At 49.5% G+C, this 7,892-nt stretch overlaps 1 non-coding gene across 1 annotated transcript; it reads right to left on the reverse strand.

Moving 5' to 3' along the window:
- Window positions 1-4,985: 4,985 nt before the first annotated feature.
- Trnat-cgu (transfer RNA threonine (anticodon CGU)) lies at window positions 4,986-5,058 on the reverse strand. Its single transcript has one exon. It is a non-coding gene; the product is annotated as a tRNA-Thr (tRNA).
- Window positions 5,059-7,892: the final 2,834 nt, after the last annotated feature.

Here is a 7,892-nt window from a genome sequence, read left to right on the forward strand (position 1 = left end):
AGACCGCCATTATTCGTCTTTCTGCGCAGAAACGAGGTACCAGCTACACATCTGTAAGGCATTATTCGCACTTTGTTGACGTGACGACTGATGACGATGAAGAATTGTGGCTCAGCCCTTTGTAATGGGTTGGAAGCAATAAACGGCTCAACAGTTACGTAATTCGCATTGTGTGATGGCTGGTCGCTATTTTGCTCTCCGACCATGCAATATAACATGTTGACATGAGAAAGAGAGAGAGAGGAAGAACTTTATTGAGACCCTGAGGAAATGGATCATGGGCTTATGGCCTTCCTTGGCAACCAATAGAGGTGCACTTGCGAGGAACCCACTACGCTATAACTCATCATAATTTTTGTCAAGTAGGGAAGCAGCCACTATGCAATTTTTCGTCATTCAACGGAGAGCCGTTGTACCCGCTAAAAACATGTAAGGCATTATGCGCACTTTGTTGATGTTGTGCCTGATGACGATGAAGAATTGTGGCAGAGCCCTTTGAAATCGGTTGGAAGCATTCAACAACCTACTCGTTGCGCAATACGCATTGTGTGAGGCCTGGTTACAGAATTCACGCCGTGTGACGCCTCTTTGTTATTTCACTCTTCTATCACGCTATATTACATAGAGTACTGTGGTTCCTTCCGGACACGAAGCCTGTATGGCGTCTTTTTGCAAGGCAGTTTCAAGCACCGGCACTGCTCCGAGATGGAACACTGGGCTTCCACGCAGAGGGCCCAGGTTCGAACCCCGTTCCACCCTGTTATTTCGCGCGAGAATGGTTACGGACACCGGCGGCGGTGGCAGCGGCGGTGGACAACTACGGCGCCAAAAACGGCGGTTGAAATGATCTCATAACAGCTTTCGCTGTAACGCACTGCTACTTTATAGAATCGCTAGGTGAAGATACCGGTACAATGACCAGCTTCAACACATTGCAACATATCAACTGAAGCAATTAATCAGGATGCTCCATGTCTCAGTTAATAAGGTCTTACCATAATTAATGACCATAATTCACCTTTCACCTTACCATAATTCACCTGGCCTTTCACCAATCCCATATGTATGAGTGCAACGCTTTGAAAATAAATCTGTTGGAAGTTAGCGCCTGTATTCGTCGGTGTTACTTGTTTTTGTCTCGTGTATGCGCTAGAAACAGCATTGGAACACCAAGATGGCCAAACCTACGTGATTCCACTAACCATCAAGCTAACATGGCAAAGATTTTGGAGGCGCTTTTGGATTTCGGGTTTCCCTGTCGGCGATCCATGCCGTATTAATTGTCTAACTGTAGCTGGCGATCCACTAGTGCGCGTCGCCGTCCGTCCACAGGTGGATGCGGAGGCACTTCACGTTGACAGTCGAACCACATCGAAACTATCACCCTATCGAAACCCACTCGCACGCGCTCTCGGCGCGCGGATCTGTGGCGTGGCGAGGGGCGAGCGTGCGTTCGAAAAGGAGCGCGCGCGTGCCCAGTCACGTGACCTCACGAAAACAACCAATAGCGCGCAAGCACTCCCGTGGGCGCCGCTGGCTGCTTCCTTGCTCTCTCTTTTTTCCCTCCTGCGTGCACTGCGGCGTGAGCAATTCATAATACGCGTCCGGTCGGTCCTCTACCCAGATATTTGTTTGGTACCGCATTTTAGCATCCAGCACGAATTACAACTGCCAGGATTCATGACCGAAGCAGCCAGAGGTTCCTCATGTTTTCATTTATGCCGTGTGTCACTGTTTCAAATGTGTGGATGAAATAGGACTCTCTTTGTTCCCGTTCAGGAGTACTGCCTGATGGAGGGTGACACGTATTTTGTCGAATGAGTGTTCTGGCTAACTCAGATGTTTAGAGAAAGGGAAATTTGGAGCTTTGTGGTTATTCAGACGTAGTCTACACGCCATCCCAGTCTGGCCTATAGGCGATGCGCAAAGCGCCGACGACGCCATCTGCCGCCACGGCTCGGAAGTGCTGATGGGTCCCGGCGAGCAGTGTTCCCGCAAGCGTCTACGCGAGTGCACGGATGGATGTGTTTTCATCGTGATTTAACGACTCTGTCGGGCCTCAGCGATGTCGAAAAATAACTGCTGCGTTGTCGGCTGCTCAAAAACATCGAAACAATTGGCAGGAACGCACTTCTACAGGTTTCCGGTGCTATTTCATGAGCGAGAGTGACGGCGGCGGTGGATTGCGGCTGTACGACGTAGAAGGTAAGCAATCGCGCTTTGTTTACGGCAGTGTTAGAACGATTGCCGTGTTTTTATTTCTCCATTTATGTCGCTACGTCTTCAGCAAACGCTACTACGTTTACACTTGGTCCCCTCGCCTGCATTGTAGACGCTACAATGCACATTAGGTTGTTATTACTGATAAGACGCGATGCCTAGGCTCTCTTGAAAAACGAATGGCGTGAAGCGCAATGCCAGAGAATGTGGGGCACGTGACGACTCCTTTACAAAAGCGCCGTGGAATCACACGTGTGCTGCACGAAATCGGCTGCATTCTACCCAGGGGCGTCGCCAGAAATTTTGTTCGGGGGGGGGGGGCTTCTATTATAATTTATGTATGTTCGTGCGTGCGTTTGTATGTGTGCGTGTATATATACGCAAGCAAAACTGAATATTTTTTGGGGGGGGGGTTGAACCACCCTCCCCCTTGGCTGCGCCTCTGATTCTACCTAATGATGGCACTGGAATGCGATCACCGGTGCGTACGGCTCACAAAGGAGGTGGCTGGAGAGTATCCACTGAGAGGACCCCATGGCACGTCGGTACGTGATAACGCAAACGCTGCCTGGCGGCACAAGCGGCGCTTCTGCCGCCCGACCGCGCTCGCCTGCTCCCTAAAAAAAGAAAAAAAAGAAAGAACATAAACAAGAAACAACTCAATTCGCTTAAGAAAGGTCGAAATAATAAGAGAACGCCTGCTTTCACTTATAGACAACAAAATATATTTTTGCAGCAATATTACAAGGGGTCGACGGACATGCACCGACGTTCTTATCTGACCACACCCAGCAAACACGTAGCCAAGCTGCTATGACAAGCTAGGTGACCACCAGCTCCGCAGTGACTCAGTCCCGCGCCTCTAGCGCAAGCAGCCGAGATATTGTTTCATAAGTTTATCGTCCTGGTTTCAAAGTTTTACCAACGCTGACCCTTCGCGTGGCCGCACCTGTGAAATCCATGCGCCGGTGCGACAGCGCTGCCTCAAAATCTACTATATAAACACATGGCACGTAAACGAAGCTACTGTGTCGAGAAAAAAACGTTGGTTCATGCGTCAACGCACGCAGGCTTAGTGATCGGGACGTTACAAAGAAAGCCGTGTACTTTCGATGAGCTCCACTTCTTAGGGAAGCTTGTTGACGCTTGTCTGTGGCAAACACTTGGCGCGTATGGTGACATTGTCGTCCGACAAAGCTGTGACATCGGACACATGTCCACTATTATAAAATGCGGCTCTTTTGCGCACACTATCGCCGCAAAAGTAATTATTTGGGACGCGCACAAGCGGCAAATCCCACGCGCGCACTTCCGTCATGCTTGCAGTGAAAGGAGACGTCTGCAACGCGAGCCGCCAACGGCTCCAACGGCCGCCGCTACGCGGCTTTCAGTGGCGCCCCAATAGGCGCTGCGCATCGCGTATACTAGTTGGCACAGATATCGCGATGTAGCATATGTACAACATTCTGACTGTCACAATTTAGAGGTTCTAATTTTGAATGTGAAGTCCGAGGAAGAAGCCTTGACCACACATATTGTGGTGATATGTCTGCAGACATGGCAGCGTTGTTTTCCACATGGCTTGCAACTCGATTCCCTGTTTTCAGACTCGGTCGTCTTGCTCTAACCAGGATGGCTTTTCTGTTCCTTCAGCGGCCGTAGACCACACTGAGGATAGGCACGTACTCGGCTGTATAATGTTAAAATGTTTACAGAGAATGTTGTTGAGGTGCGGTAGTGTGGACGAGTACGTGAGGATAAGGTTGGTTTGGTTTCTTGAATGGCATGGTCTCGAGCCCGACAAAATTTCGTTTCTATCTAAACTCCGCGCCCGGCTTATAGGGTCATCGATGATACTCCCTCGGTAGTCCTTCGCCACAAGGGTCGTTTTAAGATCATTGGCATGACCTTCGAAATCTGACACATCCGAACAAACTCGGTGGTATCGATGGGCTAGTGAGTATGATATGGCTGTTTTGCAGTGAAGTGGATGGCTACTCTTAAAGTGAAGGTATTCATGGCGATCCATTGGTTTCTTGCATAGGTTTGTGTGGATACGATTCTCATTAGTTTGAAGAGAGACATCAAGGAAGTTTATGGTTGATTTCGAGTAGCTGTGTAAAAGATATTGAAGGGTGAGTTGAATTCAAATCATCTATGAAGGAAAGGAGATTTTCCGCTCCGTGGCGCCACATAATGAATACATCGTCCAAGAACCTTTTGTAGACGAGAGGCTTCAATGTTCTGGTTGCAAGAAAAATTTCTTCAACAGATGCCATAAAAATATTCGCGTAATTCGGAGCCATATTTGTACACATAGCTGTACCGTTTATTTGGAGAAAGTGTTTGTTACCAAATTCGAAGTCGAAGTTATTGTGGATATATATATATATATATATATATATAGGGAGGGCACGACAGGTCCGGGTATTTTCTATATTGAATGAACTTACAGGTAGCACGTTTTGAAAAGGAAAAAATGCCTTTACTAACGTTTCGGCCGTGGCACAGCCTTCGTCAGAGTAAGTAGGTCTGTTACAATCAGATATATATATATATATATATACAATCAATCAATCAATATATGTATATATATATATATATATATGAAGGAAAGAAGTGTTAATTTCAAGGGCTCGTTTTCTTTGTTATACACAACATTAATGAGAACTAACAGACATTAATGCCAAGGAAAGTATAGGGGATGATTTTAGTAGTAAATGAAAGGTAAATGTGTAGAAAGAAAAGTGGACGAAAAGATAGCTTGCCGCGGGCAGGGATCGAACCTGCGACCTTCGAATAACGCGTCCGATGCTCTACCAACTGAGCTACCGCGGCCGCCATCCCCCGCGGGCAGGGTTCGGTCCCTGCCCGCGGCAAGCTATCTTTTCGTCCACTTTTCTTTCTTCACATTTACCTTACATTTACTACTAAAATCATCCCCTATACTTTCCTTGGCATTAATGTCTGTTAGTTCTCATATATATATATATATATATATATATATATATATATATATATATATATATATATATATATATTGTGAGCATTGTTTATGCCCTTCATGTTCTCATATGTACATACTCATCATCACCAACTGTGTTTGTGTTGTGGGGCTCATACTCGGGACAATAAAGAAGAGTCTTGACAGTCCTAAACGTTGCCTCACAAGTGGTGGAGAGTGCTGTCCGGTCCCTGAATCCTCTCTCGTTAACAGATCCTCTCCCGCTTGACCGCGAATACATCCCTGGAGCTCCGTTCGGGACGCCGCTTACACCCCCTGCGTTCGGTGATGTCGCAAGACGAGCAGCCCAGCTCGGCAGCAACCCCAATGCTTGCCCCTGCGGCCACCCCTTCTTGGATGGTCACCAGCCCTCAGAAGGACCCACCGATGTTCGCTGGGCTTCGCGGCGAGGACGTTGAAGACTGGCTGGAGGAGTATGACCGCGTGAGTGCCATCAACCACTGGGATGAGCCCGCGAAACTCACCCATGTTGCGTTTTACCTCACAGGCGTCGCAAAGACATGGTTCTTCAACCATGCTACAGATTTCCCGACTTGGACCTCTTTTACTATTCAACTACGCCAGATTTTTGCCAACCCATCTGTGCGTTCAGATATCGCGAAGAAGAGGCTTGCTGGGCGTGTTCAACACACGGGCGAGTCATACACATCTTACATCGAAGACGTGCTCGCCCTCTGCCGCCGCGTCGACACCTCCATGGCGGAGAATGACCGTGTGCGCCACCTGCTGAAAGGTATTGGGACCGTCGCTTTTAATGCGCTTGTAGTGCAGAACCCCACGACCGTAGCCGATATCGTCGCTACATGTCAGCGCCTCGACGAACTTCAGACCACACGCCTGCAACCTGACATGTCTGACCAGAGGCCAACCAACGACATCGAGCTGCGTGCATTGATCCGCTCGATTATCCGAGAGGAACTCCACGCACAAGCTCCGCCGTGCCATCTTGAGGTTCGTACGACGCTACCTGGTGTCAATCTACGCGACGTCGTGAGGGAGGAATTGGCTTCCATGACCGGCACGCAAGTTCCGAGCCCGCATCCCATGCCGACCCCGCATCCCTTGCCAACCCCAACTTATGCCCAGATTGCTGCCATAACACCACAGCCCCAGCAGACACCACTACAGGCGCCTGGAGTCCACGGCTCGCTCAACTCTCTCACACCCCGAGCGCCGGTCCAGCCTTACAACACCTGGCGCACCCCTCGGCCGATTTGTTTCTATTGCGGCATCCGTGGCCATATTTCGAGATTTTGCCGACGCCGTCAGCAAGACGAAAGACGAGGCTACGACGACTTTGAACGGGACGAATTTTACACCAATGGATCGCCGTATCGTCGCCCATACCAGAACAGCCCACGTCGATCGCAGTCTCCGCAGAACTTCGGCGCAGTTGGCAGTTCCCGATTTCCGCGTCGTCGCTCGCCTTCACCGCTGCGGCGCTCTTCTTCCCCACTTCGCCCACCTACCTTGACTCCTGATCACCGACTGGAAAACTAAATAGTGCAGCTTCGGGAGGGAAAGCTGCATATTTCGGACTGTATCAGACTCCTCCGGATCGCCCGTCAAATATATTGTTGGTGTATGTTGAAGGTATACGGACTGAGGCATTGGTGGACACAGGTGCATCGCTTTCCGTAATTAGTGCAGACTTCTGTTCCCGCTTGAAGAAAGTGAAGACTCCATACGATGGCCCTCCCCTTCGCTGTGCTGACGGAGTTCTTATTCGGCCCTCCAGTGTTTGTACAGTGCGCGTTTCCATTGATGGCATCCTTCATCATATTCAGTTTCTTGTGCTGCCCTCGTGTACTCACGCACTCATCTTGGGATGGGACTTTCTTTCTTCAGCGTCAGCTTTCATATCTTGTCGTCAGCGAGTCATCCATATGACAGACACTGAGTTTCCATCCGATGTCGCTCCTCGCAGCTTCCGTTTAGTCACAGCCTCTGACTGTTGCATTTCGCCGGGAGATGAGAATATTATTACACTGGCTTCTGACACCGTCGTTAATGGTGACGTGTTCATTGCTCCATCTCGTCGCTGCATACCCACGGGGCTTACCATCGCGCCTGGCCTTGTGCGCTTTAACGATGGTAGAGCTTTGGTCGCCGCACTTAATCCAACTTCTTCGCCAGTGATGCTGCCCCAGGGCACTGCAGTGAGTTGTTTCGCCGACACCGAGCCTCTTTCTCTGGTTTCCCTTCGCGCAGAATCGCCACCTTTGTCTGCCTCAACTGATCATAAGGCTGCGACAGCTGCTTTAAATGCGACCATAAATCCCCATCTCACTGCTGAGCAAAAGAGAGACCTTTTAGACCTTCTTCAAAAGCATAGCGTTTCGTTTGACGTACACTCCAAGGTTCTGGGCCGCACTTCCGTCGCAGTGCATCGCATCGAGACCGATGGCAGCTCCATTGTGCGCCGCCGCCCATATCGCGTGTCTTCGGCGGAACGCAAAATCATCGAGGACAACGTCAACGACATGCTGAAACGCGACATCATCCGACCTTCATCCAGCTCTTGGTCATCTCCTGTGGTGTTGGTCCGGAAAAAGGACGGCTCTGTACGATTCTGCGTCGATTACAGAGCCCTTAACAATATCACCAGAAAAGACGTATATCCGTTACCAAGAATCGACGATGCCCT

The sequence above is a fragment of the Rhipicephalus sanguineus genome, chromosome 4 (genome assembly GCF_013339695.2).
Source record: "Rhipicephalus sanguineus isolate Rsan-2018 chromosome 4, BIME_Rsan_1.4, whole genome shotgun sequence".
NCBI lineage: Eukaryota > Metazoa > Arthropoda > Arachnida > Ixodida > Ixodidae > Rhipicephalus > Rhipicephalus sanguineus.